Source organism: Echinops telfairi, unplaced genomic scaffold (assembly GCF_000313985.2).
Source record: "Echinops telfairi isolate 266 unplaced genomic scaffold, ASM31398v2 ScPeMD7_7412;HRSCAF=8450, whole genome shotgun sequence".
NCBI classification, from domain to species: domain Eukaryota; kingdom Metazoa; phylum Chordata; class Mammalia; order Afrosoricida; family Tenrecidae; genus Echinops; species Echinops telfairi.
In genome coordinates, this window is record NW_022111312.1 from 17,416,594 (window position 1) to 17,435,410 (window position 18,817).

The window sequence follows — 18,817 nt, forward strand, 5'->3', positions numbered from 1 at the left end:
GCACAGCCAATTGAAAACCCTGTGGAGCAATGTTCTACTCTGACACACACAGGGTCTCTGTGAGTCACAACCGACTCACAGCCCTGACATGTACTCACGTGTCCTCATATTTCTACGTGCACACACATGTGTCTAAACCTTTAGATTGTATGGCACCTGACAGTATGAATGTTTTATATAAATGTTTTCATATAGTAAACCTGTCGGCAACTTGCTTAGTTTTTCCACTCAAGGAGAGGCATCACTGTGCGTAAGAGAGGCCTGTCCCTTCCTTGGGATGGCTAAAGTGTGCCCCGTTATACAAGGGAGGACTGCAAAATGTTCCTGGCAGAATAGAACTAGAGGGATGAGCATGGAATTTTCCCATGAACTTTTTCAAGCCCCACATGGGAAGAGACCTTTAGATTGACTCACTCAACTACCAACAGGCGTTGGACTTGCCTTGCACTCCCCCCTGCAATGAACAATGCTAAACAAACAAAACATGCTGCTGGGGCACATGAGTGAGGATGGGCCCAAGGCTAACTGGCAACTGCGGCCCGTGGTGGGGCAAACGAGCCAGAAGGTCCAACTACTGGCGCCTGGAAAGAAAGGCTTAATGATCTACTTCTGTAATGAGTCCCTAGGATACCTCATTCTCTTCTGAGCCACAGGGGTCACTGAGTCAGGGCTTACTCTTTGACAGCTAGTTCTCACTGGTAGCTCTGGTGGTGTAGTGGTTATGTGTTGCGCTGTGATTCACACATAATCACACGCTGTGATTATGTGTTGCACTGTGACTCACATGGTCGACAGTTCAAAACCATGAGCAGTTACATTTGGAAACCACCAGCCATGCTGAGGGAGAAAGGTAAGGCTTCACTCCTTATCTTTCAAGAATTAGAACCTTGAAAATCCACAGGGGATAGTTCTGTCCTCTCCTATAGAATCACTGTAAGACAGAATTGACTCAATGACAGTGAATTCTTTGAGTCAAAATCCATATCTTATAGTCTCCCACTGCCAAAAGCAGGCTGGGTTTTGTAAACAAGATGATTACACACAGACACACACACACACACCACAGACAGCAGGCATAGAGAGACCAGACTCCTACCTGGCAAGTGTTAACCTGAATGAATTGTCAGGCTGCAGTAGTGGCACTCCTAGGTTGTGTTTAAGTCAGTTAATGGGTCAGACTCCTGAGGTGACTTTGAGTGTGTGTGTGTGTGTGTGTGTGTCTATCAGGTTTATTTGTATTTTCTCTCACTTTCCATAGGAAGGAGGAACTGAGGTAGCATAGTGCCCATCTCCTGTCAACCTGGCTTCCCTCCAAAGCACAGTGGTAGAGTTACTCATTGCCGCTGAGTGGGCCCCATCTCACGGCACCCCGACATCTAAGGGAGCAAAGCCTGGCCGGCCACCTCATAGTCACTAGGGTGTCTGAGTCCACTGCTGCCGCAGCTGTGCCTGCCCGTCTCATGGAGGCCTGCTCTGGTTTTTGCCAGCCCTCCAGGGATGTTGGCAGCACTCAGAGTGTCCCATCCACAGGTGCCTACCTATCCAAACCCTTTCACAGTCCTGCTTCTCAGGCAGGTGAAGGGACTCGTGCAGCTAGTGAGTGGTGGGGCTAGCTCGGTTAACCACAGGCCAGGGGACTGCAAAACCTGAACCCTGCCTGCAGGTAGAGGTGGGGTGGGGAACCAGGGGGTCCCTGTGACCATCATCCTGGTCCAGACCAACCTCGCCTTCCTGCTCTGGCTCCTTCCTGCCCTGCCCTCCTCCCTGGCATACAGTGGCCTTTTATCCTAATCTCATTCCCAAATCCTCTAACCCAACCTTGGAGCCAGAAACTGTCTGGAGACAAGTTTCCCTGGCAGGGGGTGGGCGACTGTTTTACAACAGGGGTGGTGGTGGCCAGAAACCCAGACATATAACTGCCACTTCTTGTGAGCCTGTCTTGGCCAGTCCATGCTGTGTCCCTGCACACTGTGGTTTGCTCTTGGCTTGCGCTCAACAAGTGCGGGAGATCCCGGCATTCCTGGAACGGGAGGCGTTCAGAGCGAGTCCACAAGTCTCAAAGCCTGTTTTCTCAGAAGATCAGAGTGCTACACAGTCACGCCTCATAGAGACTGTGTGGGGATGATAGGTTTTTGTTCAACAAATGGAAAGTTGATGGTATCCCTGCAGCAAGCAAGTCTGCCCACGCCATTTTCCCAACCATGTGCGCTCATTCCCGTCTCTGTGGCCCCTGTTGACCTTTCTCACAAAGATTTCACACTTTTTCATAATGCTATTGCGCACTCCTCAGAAAAGCCCACCACTGCCATGGAGTGGGTTCTGATTGACAGCGTCTGTATGCAGGGTTTCCAAGACTCTCTGTCTCTAAGGGGACAGACAGCCTCGTCTTTCTCCCACACAGCAGATGCCGTGTTTGAACTGCTGACTTTGAGGTAGCATCCTAATGCCTCATGCACAGCACCAGCAGGGCCCCTTTGAGGAGTCTAAATCAGCTTGTCAACATACTCTTCTCGGGAGCTGTGACTCAGTCTGTTGCAATCCGTGTTTCATTGTAGTGCTTCACATCTGAGCCTGCTGTCGCACCGCACCGAAGCTGTCCATCCCCAGCCCCCCAGACTAGCCCGGGCAGCGTCCAAGTGCTCCACTGAAAAGGTAGGACATCCAAGATGCTCTTAATGAGTTTACTCAGCCTCTGGAATATCAAGTGTTTGTTTTCCTAAACCTGGGAAGAAAGGGCTGACAGCCCGGCCCCCTCCTGGGCAGCCCAGCTGGCAGATGGTCACTGTTGGGGCTGGTAACAAGCTCAGGGTCATCAAAGGCTTCTTCGCACCTGAGGCCCGAACCCCCCACTGCCTGGAACATTGGGCTCTGCTAATCTGCACAAATCCCCAGGCCAAACACAGGCCCCACACCCGTGTCCCCAAACTGGCTTTGAACTTCAGTCCCAGAGGCTTTCAGTGCAGGCGGGAAGTTCTTTGAAGCGAAGCTGCTCTTGACGGACAGCAGGGTCCCAGGCATGGCTGTGGCTGAGGCACGGGGTTGCCCAGGCAGCCCTCTCTCACTTCCTGGATTGGCCCTTCCTCCAGGACACAGGCCGGGAGGGTGGCGGAGGCTGCCTGGGAGATCTAAGGATGGCGCGTGGTTCCATTCTTTTAAGTGATGTTTGCTTCATGCTAAATTTTGATAATTTCCAGCTTTTAAAAATGTTGTGAGAGTCAGAAAAACCAGTTACCATCCAGTGGACTCCAACGCACAGCACCCCTGGGTGTGCCAGCATAGAGCTGTGCTCCATGGGGTCTTAGGGGGCTGGTTTCTGTGACATACAGGCCTTTTTTCTGAGGCACCTTGCAGTGGACGTGAACCACTGGTTTTCGGTTAGCTACAGAGCTGCAAGAACAGTTCAGGGTCCTTGGAGACGTATCCCCAGATAATGTGCTAGCATTTCATATTGACTTCAACTTTTCTTTGACTCTTCTCCATCTCTGTCTCTATACACACACTTGCTCTCTAGTCAAACCTGACTCGTAGGGGAGAAGAGAACTCCTCCTTAGGGTTTCTGAGACTATAAATCTTTCCAATGCAGACAGCCACATCTTTCTCCCTCAAGGGGCCTAGTGGGCTTGAACTGCTGACCTTGTGGTTAGCAGCCCAGTGCCTAACCCATAGCACCACCAGGGCTACACACACACACACACATACACACACACACACTGACCACTTAAACCCATTCTCCGTTTCTAAAGGAAACACCTATTATGGCCACATTGATTCTGATAGTGACCTGATAAGACAGAGCATTGCACCAGCAGGTCTCCATTCCACTTGACCAGACCCCTCACCTTTAGTCCCTTCTGCCTCCTTCTCTGGTGGCTTAAGCGTTGGACTGCCAACAGAAAAGCCGGTGGTTTGAGCCCACCAGCCCCTCGGAGGGACAAAGAAGAGGCAGTCTGCTTCCTTAGAGATTCCCAGCCTTGGAGACCCTCTGGCGCAGTGATCTGTCCTGTAGGGATGCTGGCAGTCAGAATCGACCTGAGAGCAATGGTGTCTCCACTTCAAGGAGCCCTGGTGACCCAGTGGTCAGGCACTTGGCTGCAGTTGCAGCCCCCTGGCTGCTCCACGGAGAAGGATGAGGCTGACTGTCCCCACAAAGATGACAGCCTTCGAAACCCCAGGGGGGAGGGCGGGGCAGCTCTGCCCAATCCTGAGGGTGGCTAGGACTCAGAATCAACTTGGTGGAATGGGTTTTTGTTTTGTCCAATTTGGTTGATCTGGGGGGCCGACTTCCCTAGAAACCCCTCCCCTCCGTGTTCACTTGTACACACGTGTGTGACAAGGCAGGCCATGGCAATGGAATCGCTGTGTGCGTGTGTGTCCTCCAACCTGCTGACTGGTTCCCTGGGCTCTGCCCCACCAAGTGCCCCATCCTGGAGGTCAGCCCCCTCAGGATGTCTTCACCCGTCTTTCATCAGCTGCAACCACCCTGGGTGCTCATCAGCCTGGCCCAGGAAGCGAGGGGTGATGGTATCAAGCATCAGGGAGAGCAGCAGACGGCGTTCCCACTGGCCAGAGGAAGTACCTGGAGCCACTTCAGGTCAACTGGGGGATCTCGTCAAACTCACAGTGTTCAGACTGCCCACCCAGCAACCATAGGCACTTTTAAGCCTGGGTCAGGCTCAGAGACCCAGGCAGAAGGGCTGTCCACTACCCAGAGGGAGCCGGGTTGGGCAGCTAAAGTGTGTGCCACTCATCAGGCCACGAAAGCCATTGTCCACATGGACAGGAGAGCCATAGGGAGCCTGGACACAACTCCTGAAACCATGCTGCTGGTGGTGGGGTGGGAATCGGGCTTCAGTGCTTTTACAAGCCCCAGAGAGGCTATGAGGAGCCTTGATGGTGCGGCGGCGAAGCACTCAGCTGCTGATCCAAATGCCAGAAGTCGCAACCCAGCAGCTGCCCCAAGGGAGGGAGATGTGCAGTCAGCTGCCATAAAGCTCAACCGCCTGAGAAACCCTGTGGGGGCGGCTCTACTCTGGCCTTTGAGCCGGGATCCACTGGAGAGTCGCTGTGGGTCGGCAACTCAATGGCAGTGAGTTTGATTTCTGTTTGTTGTTTTGGAAGGCAATGGTGGGGGTTTTGTTTTGTTTTTTAACCTTTTAGTGTGATTTGACTGACAGTTTGCAGAGAAAATGGCCCTGTATCCCATAATTGACACAGGTTTTGTTTCGTGACATTGATTGCTGTCCACATAATCTAACAGCCGTCTTCCCCTTCCTCCCTGGGTTTCCTGTTTCTATTCCTTTCTTTCCTGGCCCTTCCTACCTTTTGAACTTTCTCCCTGGGAAAATGCTGCCCTTTTTGTCTCTTGTGGTGGACTGTTCGAAGGAGTGCCTACCTCCCCCGTTTTTATTATTTAGCTGTAGATCTGAAAGTTGAGCCACTGGGTAAGTTCAATTCCAGGGTTGAAGGCTATCAAAGGGCTATAGTCTCAGTAAGCCTGGGTTTTTTCACTATTTTGAGTTTTGTATCACATTTTTCTCCAACTCTATCCAGGACTTCTTATTGTGATCCTTTTCAAACCAATCAGCATTGTGGTGGGGCACCATCTAGTTCTTTTGGTCTCAAGTTCAGTGTTAGTTAGTTAGTCAACATGTAGTTCATCACTGACATGAGGGGGAGAAGGTAAGTGAGATTGGGGAGACAAGGACCGCTGGCTCATCAAGTTCCTTGGATACTCATGTACTGTTCTTCCCCAAGCTCGGGGGGACTTCGCAGAACTCCTTGAATTAGTCCCAGTCCTACAAACCACAGACTGTGGGAGGCCTCCGATGGGTCTCCCACTCGATCCACATGAGCTACCAGCACAATAATAACAGCACAGCTAATAATAAATAATATCCATCATGACAGACACACTATAGACCGGTGGTTCTCAACCTTCGTAACGCCACCACCCTTCATACAGTTCCTCATGTTGTGGTGTCCCCCCAACCATAAAATTATTTTTGTTGCTACTTCATCACTGTAATACTTCTACTCTTATGAATCGGGCGACCCCTGTGAAGGGTTTTGCGACCCCCAAAGGGGTTGCGGCCCACAGGTTGAGAGCCGCTGCTCCAGGTGGTCCATGTCAACAATGGTTATGTATTTTTATATAAATGATAGGGCGTGGTGATAAGTTCGTGTGTGGTAATGATAATAATGGTCAGGATGACTATCGACACCGTGGCCAACAGTGGACTCAGACAGCAGCAGTTGTGAGGATGGCACAGGGCTGGGTGGCCTTCTGTCCTGTTGAACATGGGCTCGCTCTGAGTCAGCATGGACTCAGCACCACAGACAACAAAGTGATTATGGTTGAACACATACCGTGAAGCTTTCTGAAAAGGCACATCACCCGTGCCCAGTCATTGCTATTGTTTATTTTCATACTGTCAACATACAGTCACTAGAAAGGGCATCATGGGTAAAATTCGTGAAAGCAAGAGGAACCCTCCAGGAGATGGGTTGACACACCAGCTGCTGGCTTGGACTCAGTCCAACACACCCAGGCTCACAAAGATAGCACAGGGCCACGTGCCATTTCCTTCTGCTGCACATGAGTTGGGGGGCTACTTGAGAGGACAAGTGGGTGGGGGGGGCCAGGCACACAATGGGTTGACTGACTTAGGAACCATGCCCCCAAACCTCCAGGTCCACTGATAGCAACTTGGGGATCCCTGGGTAGTACAAACACTGCTAAACCAAAAGGTGGGAGGTTCAAGACGAACCAGGGGAAACTTGGAAGAAAGGCCTGCCGATGGGCTTGGAAGCAACCAGGCTGTGCAAGCCCTCGGCACACAGGGTTCCTCTGACACATACGGGGTTCACGCTGTGAGTCAGAGTCAGCCCCAAGCAAGCTAACTTCAGTCTGGGTCTTGAAAGGAACAGTTGTAATCAGGGTTGGTTACCGGGGGCCCCAGGGGCTAAATACGAGGAGGCTTCAGAAAGTCGGTGGTAAAACTCCATTCTCTTTTCATTCCATGTTTCCATAAATGCTTGCATGCCTGCGAGCATCTCTGGGATGTGACTGTACCCATGAAGCGGGTAGTGAAAACGGGCACAAGTAGGTGTGAGGCTGCAGGGTCTTCGGGAAGAATCTGAGTCCTGCACAGTGAGAGGGGCAAGCCCAAGGGAGGAGACCCACAGAGAACTCCGTGAGTGAGGAGATCGTGGGGCTAGTCCAGGAGCCATGGCCTGGCCGAGTCAGGCTCCTGCCTCGCCCTGAATCTCTCCACAGATGACCTCTGGCCCTGGCCTGTCCTCCTCAGCTCAGCATGGAGTCAGGCAGCTCGAGAGACAGACGGATTCCAGGCTTCAGGCCCGAGGGGCAAAGCTGGCCTTGCCGCCTGCTGTCTGGGGTGTCCAGGCAGTTCTCTCTCAAATCAACAAGCAAAAACTTCCATCATGCCCGGCGGCCGGAGGGAGCCAACCCAGGCTCCTCGCTGAGGAAAAAGAGACTGCTTCCTCACCCTGCTGCTGCTGCTGCTCCTGCTGCTTCAGGAGAGGGCTCCCGTGACTGACATGACCCAGACCAAAGCCTCTAGTTCCCCCAGCTCCAGGGTGGGAAACCACTTTGTCACTGGGGCAAAGCATTTGCTAGCTCATTGTCACCGTGCACCCTGAAATCCACCCTACTCAACTTGAAAACCAGAAACCTTGAGGGCAGAGTTAGAAGTGCTGGACAGTGTGGGGGAGGCATGGGAGGTCCTTGCTGGAGCCTGACTGCTGCTCCTCACTGTGCAGGTGACTCCACATCTGGAGGACCGGGCAGTGGGAGTTAGGGCACTAGATCTCATGAGGGTCTCCTGAGAAAACCAGTCTTTTTGCCAAGCAAAGCAGCTTAAGCCTGAACAAAGCCAGAAATCATTGTGTATGTACGGGGCTGGAATGATTACCGTGGCCTGTTGGCCATTCTGTGGTCCATACTGTGATGTGTGGTAAATCTTAGTCTGTGTGCCTGTGGTTACAGACTCAGTTAGGCATGAGATGGCTGTGCCTTTAATGATGTAGGATTGTTGTTATTGTTGTTGTCATTGGGTCAGTTCCAGCCCAGATCGACCCCATGTATAATAGGACTAAACACTGCCCGGTCCTGCGCCATCCTCACGGTTGTTCTAATGTTTGAGCCCATCGGTGCAGCCACTGTGTCCATCCGTCTCATTGAGGTCCTCCTCTTTTTCAATGTCCCTCCATTTCACCAAGCATGGGGTCCTTCTCTCATCAGAAGGGACTGATCACGAGTCCAAAGTACATGAGACTGAGTCTCACTATCTCTGCGCTCGTTCTGGCTCTACTGCTTCCAAGACAGATTCGTTTGTCCTTTTGTGGCCCCTGGTGCTTCAGCATTCTTCACCAGCACCCAGTTCACACGCATCAATCCTTTTTCATCCTTCCTATCAGTGTCTAACTTTCACAGGCCCAAGAGGAAATGAGAATACCATGGCTTAGGTCAGGCGCACCTTACTCCTCAAAGTTACATCCTTGCTTTTCAAGATCTTGAAGATGTCTATTGCAGCACATTTGCTCAATGCACTGTATCCGTTGATTTCTTGACTGCTGCTTCCATGAGCATTGATTTGTGGATCCAAGCAGGACAACATTCCTGAGACTTTCAATACATTTGAATAATAGTTGTATTGATTGGATTTCCTTGAGTGTGGATAAATACAATACTATCACAGGCAACTGTTAACTTCAAGAAAGATCTTGAGATGTCCTTTTTGAAAATGAATACAATGCCATCCTTCTTGATTGTGTCATTCAAAACATAGTAAACCATATGATTTTCTGATTCGAAACAGCCCATATCCACCCATTTCAGTGCACAAATGCCTACACTATTAATCTTCAAGTGTTCCACATCATTTTGGATGACTTCCAATTTTCCTACTTCATATGTTCCAAATTCCAACATACTTCTTATGTTACAAATTCCAACCGTTAATTGATATTTCCGCTGTTTCCTTTCATTTTGAGTCACGTCTTATCAACTCCATCTACGTCATTGTGGTCGACTCTGCTTTGAGAAGGCAGCTCTTCCTCAGTCATGTTCTGAGCACCTTCTCCCTGAGGGGCTCCTCCCCTGGCACTGTCTCTGGCAATGTTCTGCTGCTGTTCAGGAGGTTGGCACTGTCTGACAGTGTTTCGATTCTGTGCATAGGTTCCCAGCAGCTCCTTGCCCAAAGTGGCCAGCCTCCTTGTTCATTGTCTGTTCATAGACCGGAAGCTCCACCAAACCTCTCACTCCACATGGCCCTGCTGGCACTTGACATACCAGCGGCATAGCTTCCAGCATCACAGCAATGTGCAAGCCACCACTGGAGACACTGACAGCCAAGCGGTGGCACAGTATGTGTAGAAATTGTTGAATGAGACTCTTAACTGCTGTGTAATCTTTCGCCAAACGCACAGCAAAATATATGTTAATTTCAGTAAAAGAAATCAAAACTAGATGGAATTAAAGTATAAGGTTTATTGTGAGAAGTTGTTCTGTATGCATAAGGTGACTAGATTTTAAGATCAGTAAAGTGGGACACCATTGATAAAACTTATATCCTGGCGAAATGGCCACATGGCAGTCGAAAACTGTATACCCTAGCTTGTCGTGCACTCTTTCCAAAAACCGGGACTTTTTAAAACACCACGGGACAAAAATCGGGAATGTCCCGCGAAAACGTAACGCCTGGTCACCTTAAGTATGCGTACAACCAGATCATTCTGATTCAACAGAAGGGGAAACACCAGGTGGCTGGAGACAGACTAGAGACAGTGAAGCTTATAAGGAGAACAGAGAAGAGAAGATCAACCACCATCTAATCTTAACCTGATTGAATCTGACCTTCCCTCTTTCGAAATCAGCTGATATCAAGTCACAAGGTGATCTCTTGCCCTCCACCTACCTGCAGCCAAGTTATCTTTTGGAATTTTAATTAAGCCAACCAGAAGAAGAGATTCGCAATTTGGGGTGACAAAAACTTCAGGTGGGATTATTTTGAGTCAAACTTTTTTATGGTCAATAGTTGGTTTCCTGGCTAAGAAAAACCCCAACATCAAAGTAAGGTGTTTGTTATTAACTTTTTCTCTAACAATCTTCAAAGAATATTTCCAAATAAAGTCACTTTTACAGGTGTCTAAGGTTGGGAATTCATCATATCTCTTTACAGACACAATTCAACCCATAACATTCTTGGTAGGCAATAAAAGGCCTCAGATTCAAATGTATGTTATGAAGATTCCATTATTACATCTTGAATTGGACAGAGACAAAATGAATCATTCCAATCAGGGACACCATCAGCTTGAGGTCATAATAAGGCCCAGCGGATTCACAGCCATTTGGCTAATTATGTGGAACAGAGAAAATGTTGTATGGGCCAAAAAGACCTAAAATTCAGATATAAATTAAAGAGATGCAATAAATAAGTCTTAAGCACAATGAACAGACAAGCAGAACAGACAAGAGTGGCAATGACAATTCATCTGGGTGAGGAAGGCTGGGAGGCCATCCTGGTGTCCAAGGGCTTACAGAGACGCAGCTGTTTACATGGGAGGTGGAGGTGCAAAGGAAATTTACCAGAGCCCCATCAATACACTGTCAGTGCAGGTGGGGTTACAGAAACGAGAAAGGGAATATGATCAAGACACGTATACAATCCAAGATGGCATCCTGACCAGTCGATGGAAATGTTGGGACGACGAGCTCATGAGAGCTGCACTCCACCTTCTCCCTAAGAGCAGTGTCCGGTGTCCATCTGTCTTGTGTTTGCAGTGACTTTACAGAGCTACTAGAAGTAAAGAGAACCAGTAGATGCTCTGCCCTAGTAAAGACAGGGCAGGCTGCTCCCGTAAAGATGGACAGCCTGGGAAATGCCATGAGGACAGCTCCACTCTGTCCTTGAGGATCACTGAGAGTTGGAGCTGACTGGATGGCAGTGGGTTTGGTTTCAGATTTCTTAAATAGATGCTACTTTCTAAGGAGTGCTTACAAAGGTCCCCTGGTAATGTGGTGATTGTGTGTTGGGCTACAAACCTGACAGTCAGCAGTTTGAAACCCCCTGCTCCTCTGCAGGAGAAAGCAGACTTTCTATTCCCAAAAAGAGTTTCAGCCTCAGAAACTCACTCTGTCCTGGAGGGTCACTGTGAGTCAGAATTCACACAATGGCAGCTAGACACAGACTAAGTCCCAGGAGGAGCCTTAGGATTTTATGTGCATTAGCCTCATATCCTCATGACAATCCTTGTCACTTCTCAACATCACAGGTAAGGTAAAGGTCAGGGTCAGACCCAGGCGGGCTGGCCAGCAACCACCCATTGTCCACCCATTGTCTTCTTCTGCCTTCCTGGGTGGCTTTGGTCAGAGGATAGGGCATAGTGGTCTTTACATCACCCTGAGCTGTTGAAAGGAGCCTGGTGGTACATTGGTTATGCATTGGACTGCTAAACACAAGGTTACCAGTTCAAAGCGACCAGCTGCTCCTCAGGAGAAAGACCAGACTTTCTATTCCTGTAAGGAATAGAATGATGGCATAGTGGTTAAGCAATGAGTTGTAATCTTCATGGTCAGCAGTTTGAAACCCGGCAGCTCCTCAGGAGGACTGGACTTTCTACTCCTATAAATGATTATATTAGGTAGAATAGGGACTAAGTGGGAAGGGGGGGGTGTCTCCCCAGATGCCTGCACAGGGCCACAACAAAGGGGCTCCAGAGAAATCAGGCACATTAATTTGACACCAATGGAAAGATCCAAACTGAGCATGCTCAGACATAAGCCCCCTAGGCCCAGGTGGGAGGCCTGCTATAGAAAGGCCAAACCTCTTTACTCCTCTCTTTCACTCTTCTCTTGTTTGGGCGCGCTCTTGCAGGTCAGAGGGTGGGGCCTGAGCTCCCTCTCAGGCCTCTCTCAAGGCACTCTTCTGGGACTTCCTGCTCTTGGCCTCTAGGACTTCCTGTGAATACCTGAAACTTCCCTTTTCCTCATAAAAGTCACGTGGGTTACAAATGTGCTTCTGCCACGTGAATCCTTGCAGCGAGTTGCAAAGCAAGAACCAAGGTGTCCCAATACGGAAACCTAACAATTACAGTCTCTGAAACCCACAAGGGGGTCACTATGAGTCAGCATCGACTCCGAGGCACTGAGTTGGGTTTGGGTTTGGGTTCTACTCCCGTAAAGAGTTACAGTCTCAGAAAACCACGCAATGTGACCCTGCCCTATAGGGTCACTGTGAGTTGGAATCAACAAATGGCCACGAGTTCGGTTTCGGGGGTGGCTGTTGAAGTCTCTCTCTCCTGAATGCAAGGAAAAGGGACAGGACTTGGGAAACTACGCAGGCGATGGTGTCTCCCTGCCCCCCTTGTGGCCACAGGAAGAGTATATCCTCTGCCAAGGACACCACCACCCACGTCTTCTTGGGGGTACTGTCCCGGAGTTGAAATGACCTGGGTGAGGTACTTTTAAAGCAGAGGGACAAAAGGAAAGGATGGAAGTGTTGGATGATCCGAGTGAGGCATCAGAAAAGAGGGAGAAAAGAAGATATAAGCACCGAGCTAGGGAAGTCTACCAGTATCCAGAGGAGACCTCCTTGTGTGTGAGACCGTAAGAACGCTGCAAGGAACATATCACAAGCTAAAGGGTGTTGTGGGGAGGCGAGAAGCAGGAGCAAACTTCCGTGGCTCTGTGGGAAGTGCCTCAGCAGCGCTAATCAGCCACACCATTCTGAAAGAAAGAATGCTCTTGTCCTGAGAAGGAGAAGATTAAAACCTACTATGAGTTATCACTTCCTAACGACTAATGAAAGTCACCAACAATAATAAGTGCAGGCACAACTGTGAAGACATTGGAACCCTTTTCCATGGATGTTGTGTCCGTAAGTTCATGGACAGCTGTTTCTTGGAAACAGCAATGCCTTGGAAAGGCAAAGACATACTTCTTAACTGAGGTTGTTCTGTGTTTTATTGAGTTATTGTTACTGGATTTTGGGGGGGGAGTGGTGCAGGGTTGGTATGTTTTTTATTCTATGACATTCCAGATAGGTAAATCTTTGGAGACAATAGCTGGATTAATAGTTCCTTGGTGTTGAGGGGAAATAAGGAGCTAATCACACTGAGGACTGGCCTCCAGTGAGCTGTTTATCTCCTTAGAACCTCCAAATGTGGTCATCAAACTGCAACCTGTCTAACAGGCTAAACTCCACCCCTTTACTCTTAATAGTCTGAAGTTGACACCAGCTTATGTAACTACCACAACATGTTTGAACGATTGTAGCATTTGTGAATTCCATGTCAGTAAAACTGTTAAAATTGAGAAGGGGAAAGAATCCTGAGGCTCTGACAACCCCTGTGTACAGAAAGAGTGCTCTCTGCCTGAGCCGGAGAAGGCTCATGACTGGGTGCGGGCGCCCTGCAGCAAAGCACCAGGGAGTGATTATGCACGTCAGCATTTGTCGGTTAAACTATTTATCAAAACTCTCCTATGAGACCAGTCAACTGCCTCTTCCTTTCTTTGTTTCACATTTTATTATGATGTGGGTGCCCATTCACAGAACACAGCAGCTTCCCAGTCAGCAACTCTTCCACCTGCCATTGATCACAGCCCGCAGTGTAAGAGTGCTCTCCCCACTTCCTCCACATGTGCCCTTCCCATGTCCGTTCTTCCTCCTCCTAACCCTTTGAAGGAGCATTCTGGTTGTATTGCCTCTAAGACAGAATTGTCTGGTCTACCTGGCAGCCTATGCAATATTCTGAGAGCATATTGCACAAGTCCGTTATTGAGCTTTTCTTCTTTGTCCAGCTCTATAGAAGGAAGGCTGGAGTCGTCTCCTCCTTACCAGCACAAAAGGGTCCATCAACAGATGAAGGGACAAATAAACTGAGTTCCAGGCAAACAGCACAACACGACTGAACTGTGAAGAGAAGTCACAGTCTGGTCCATGTTATGACCATACATTATGACATGTCTAAACCTTGAAAGCATGATGCTGTGTGAAGTAAAACTAACCCCACTGCCACTGAGTCAATTCCAACCCACAGCGACCGAAGCAGATGACGTCGGGCTGCTCCCTGGGGTTTCTCAGGGTGTGATCTTCTCAGAAGCAGACTGCCACGTCTTTCTTCTGTAGACAGGCCAGTGGGCTCGAACCGTTGACCTCTTCATCAGCAGCCCAACATTTAACCCATGGTGTCACCAGCATCCTCTTGAGTGAAATGAATCAGGCACCAAAGGGCAAACACCGTATGACCCGACTTACACGGACATCCAGAACTGGCGGATGAGTGCAGAGACCAAAGTTCATCTGCGGACGCCAGGGCAGAGGGTCAAGGTGAACGGACTTTGCACTAAGAGCTGGTGAAGAAATCTGGAAGGGGAGCTTGGCGTTGGTTGTGTAAGATGGCGAATGTCCTTCGTCATACATGTAAGAATGGTTGAAGGGATAAATGTATTGATATATATCTGAAGGTAATAAAATGTTTTTAAACACACAAAGAGCAAATGCGGTAACTTTCCTCTGAGATCCCTTTGGGGAACACTGGCCGTGACCCATTACAAAAAAACTATTATCTCAACCTGAGACTGGCTTAGGACACTGATCTGTGTCCTAAGATGTAGAAATAGAGCAGGGGGCTGTGGCACCTTCTAGTGTAGGGCTTCAGCTGCCCTCCCTCTGGATCTCTCTGTGGGCTCAAAAGGAACCTCTCTAGGCATGCCGAGAAAACAATGCCCCTTTCTAGGAACCTGCAGGAGAGGCCCTCTTTGTCTCCGTCCCTTCTGTCTACCCTGCTGAGAGAAGTTCCCGAGACCTGTTTGTTTTTTTCATCTGACCAAGCTCCAGAGGAGGACAGCTTAGACGCTCCAGCCAAAATAATTTGAAGAATTTATTTATTTATTACAGAAATAAATGAGTGGCAAATGGTTGACTCCCCAGCATGGGTTTCATATGAATGAGATCCAAGGAAATTCAAAGCAGAGGGGCCCAGGGAGGTGAAAGTCCAGCTGAGAGAGAGGCAGGCGGTTTGGTTGCATGTTAGCAGGAAAGACAGCATCTCTTCTTTGCCATGTGATCTGAGCTCTGCATCTGGGCATCTCTGCCTCTTGCCCCACGTGTGGTCGCAGATAGGACTAGTCACCTCCTGCTGGGCCAGTTGATCTCTTCGCCCTGTTTCTTTTCACACATGTGCCTGTTGATTCTTGCGGATGAGTGTCTGCTGTTGCTGCTCGGTGCCACCCAGTCCGTTCTGACTCACGGCAACCCTGTGTGCAGCAGAATCAAACACCACCCAGTCCCATGTCATGCTCCCAGTTGTTCCCATGTTTGAGCCCATTGCTGCAGACATTGTGTCAGCCCATCTCAGTGAATGTCTTCCTCCTCAGCCTGATGTCCTTCTCTAGGGATGGTCTCTTCTGGTCACGTGTCCCAAGTACGAGAGATAAAATCTCACCATCCTCACTTTTGTCCCCAATAATTATCATTGAACCATGCCTACCAGATTAATATACACCATAATAAAGCAAGGAGGGCATTTAACACAGTAAGTATATGGGAGTCCCAGCACACCATTCATTGGGCATCCTCAAGGCAAGAGATCCAAATTAAAGTCCAACATCCTCCAGCTCTGTACCCTTGGCATAGCAGTCATCTGCTTCGCTTCACACGAAGGAGTTTCAGCCTTAAGCCCAGGGCCTAGAGATGAGTTTGAGGTAAAGCCCGGTTCACTTAGTGGGGTTTCTACATCTTGTCCTTCTGGTGTGGCCTACAAAGGATGTTGTGTGCCTTGAAAGAACAGGGCCTCAAGTCCCAGTAATCTATAGTGCATGGCCTGGGTCACCAAGGTCTACCCAGAAACTAGGTCAAAAGAAGCCAGGTCAGTTAGGAACATACTGCCAGGCGTATTCTATCCTTCCACCACCCACTTCCAAGGATTGTTCTGGCTGTTCTGCTCCCAAGATCTTGGCAGTCCGAGACATTTTCAATATTCTTCGCCAACACCAGAGTGCACGTGCATTCATTTTTCTCCCGTCTTCCTTATTGACCAGCTTGTGTGTGTCTATGAGGTGATTGAAAGCACTGTGGACATCAGGAGGTATTTTACTAAGTGGCCGTGAGCACTGGCGCCAGCCCTGGTGTGTGGTGTTCTGGGCAAGCCCCTTGATGTCTCTGAGCCCCAGTGTTCCCATCTGAGAGAAAGATCGTCCCCAGCTTGTGTGAAGATTGACAGTAGACAGCATGGTTCCTTGCAGATGGAGGCCCGTCAGCACTTGAGGAGTGCTGGAGACAAGTCCTGTTGACAGGGACAGATCCTTGCTCTTAAAGGGCCCCTGGTAGTGCAGCAGTTAAGCACTCAGCTGCTTCCCAAAAGTCAGCGATTCGAATCCACCAGCTGCTCCCCAGGAGAAAGGTGAGGTTGTCTGCTGCCCTAAAAATGAACAACCTTGTGAAGAAATGCTCATATGTGCTACCTATGAGTAAAATGCAAATAGAAACAACAATGAGATACCACCTGACACCAACCCTCTTAGAAAAATTCACAATAACAGAAAATAGTAAATTCTGGAGAGGCTGTGGAGAGGTTAGAACACTCATATATTGCAGGTAGGACTGCAGAATTGTACAGCCACTATTGAAATCAGTATGACACTGCCTTAAAAAATGCAAATGCAGTGACCTTATGATCCCACAATCCCTCTACTGGGTATAAACCCTAAAGAAACAAGAACAAGACACAGACTCGGGCACTCCTATGTTTATTGGAGCAGTTTCTATACTAGCAAAAAAAGATGGAAACAACCAATCCCCAACTTCAGGAATAGACAGACAGACGCAGGTGCACTCAGACAATGAAATATTATGCCTCCTTAGAAAACTAAAAGGAGTCAGTTAAACACCCTGAGACATGGACAAAATTAGTCACCTGTATGGTGGAAAGAAAAATTGCCCCTTGCTACATAGATAGTCTATGACTCCATTCTATAAAGGGAAAAAGAAAAATGGTTTCAACACTAAAGAATACGCCTCCAAAGAATATAATGAGGCCAGTGGGGGGTGAGGGGAAAGGAGAACAAGAAGGGAGGGAGGGAGGGAAGATGAAGAATCCCATCTGTAGCAGTGGTGGTGGTGGAAGTGAGTGGCGTACTGCCGCTGATGTGCTGAGGCGGGCTGTGCCAGCACATAGAATACTTTTTTCATTGACATTTAAATTCAAAAGAAAGAGAGAGAGGTCACAGCCGTCGAAACCTCCGGAAACCTTGGCTCTAACTGAGAGCGAGCGGCTACAAACGGAGGAAAAGTAAAACAGACAGGGACTTGGATTCTTGTCTGACAAACAAGTTGGTGTCAAAGAAACAAACACGACTGACCACCCGGGAACCCCTGCCGGGCAGCTCCCAGTTAGAATGGACCCAACAGCCACAGGTCTGGTTTGGCCTTGATCTCAGTTAGAAGGCACTTTCGTGGCGCGGTGGGTTCAGCAACTGGCCTGCCAACTGAGAAGCCCGTGGTTGGGACCCCTACCCCCCACCCCTGAGAAAGACGAGGCAGTCGGCTTCCATAGAGATTGACAGCCTTGGAGACCCCCGAGGGCTGACCCCATGGCAGTGGCCTTGGTTTGAGTTGCTGTGCTGACTGCTCAAGGGTGCACCCCCGGGCAGCCTCAGGAGCAATGCCTCCCATCCTGCGCCACCTTCCCGGTCGCTGGCCTGCAGAGTCCACTGCTGTGGCCGCTGTGGACTGAGCATCATCCACCCCTGGGGCTGGGCCTCCGGTGCTGCGCTGCACACTGTCTTCCTGGGACCTGCGCGTGCGCGCACAGGGTCTTTGGTGACTGGCGGGGGGCCCATTGCCAGGTTCCCCTTCCTCCTCTGCCTTCCTCTGGAAGCTCTGCTACAGCCTGTGTACCACGCAGGGATCTGACACCCTGGCGCATAGCTTCCCGAATCCCAGCTGCATGCCAGCCACACCAGCGTTCAGGATATGCAGCACCAGAGATGAGCCGTCTTTATGCCTAGCCAGCTGCTTCCTCTTCCTCCAGGCCAACAAGCCTTCTCTCCCCGGGGCTCCTCTCCCTGGGGGGCTCCAGCCTCAGGCACCCAAGTTCATAGTGGTGGCACCTGCCCCCCAGCCCCAGAACCTCCCGCCTCAGAAGGGCCCTTGAAGGGACCACTTTCCCCTGATCCAGAGTCACCTCCAGGTGGGCGTGGCCATTCCCACACGCTGCCTGGACCTGCCTGCCCGTGGCAGCACCCAGCACAGATAAGCATCGTGTTTGCAGACAAGCGGGTGGGCAGACAGGTGTGCCTCAGCCCCCAGAGCTGCTCAAAAGTGCCGCCAGCCTCCCAGCCAGTGGGTCCCAGGGCCACCTTGAGTGGCTACTGCAGGGTCCCACTGCAGGTATGCATGTAACTGGTGCCCAGTGATCACTCTGACCCAATAACACAGGAGTGGTGACATAGTGGGTCACACCTTGGATTGCTAACCAGGAGGTCAGCAGTTCAAAACACCAGCAGCTGTTTTGGGGAGAAAAGACGAGGCTGTCTACTCCTATAAAGACCACATCTCAGAAATCCATAGGGCCATTCTACCCTGTACTGTAGGGTTGTGATGAGTCGGGAACGGCTCGATGGCAGCAAGTGAGTTTGTTTTTCTTTCTGTCTTTCTCCCACCTGCTCCTTGCATCCCTCGCCCTACAGGTGGGTCGCAGCCCATAGTTTGAAGCTACAGTGAGCTATCACTCCACACCCCCTAAGATAAAACATTTTCTTAAACATACACTTACCATCACCACCACCAGC

The 18,817-nt window shown here is 49.8% G+C and overlaps 1 protein-coding gene across 1 annotated transcript in view; it reads left to right on the top strand.

Moving 5' to 3' along the window:
* Positions 1-2,621: 2,621 nt before the first annotated feature.
* Positions 2,622-18,817, top strand: part of PIWIL1 (piwi like RNA-mediated gene silencing 1) — a 235,586-nt gene continuing 219,390 nt past the window's right edge. The window contains exon 1 of the mRNA XM_004709621.2: positions 2,622-2,652. The gene's annotated coding sequence lies outside the window, so the exon portion shown is untranslated. The remainder of the gene's footprint in view (positions 2,653-18,817) is intronic.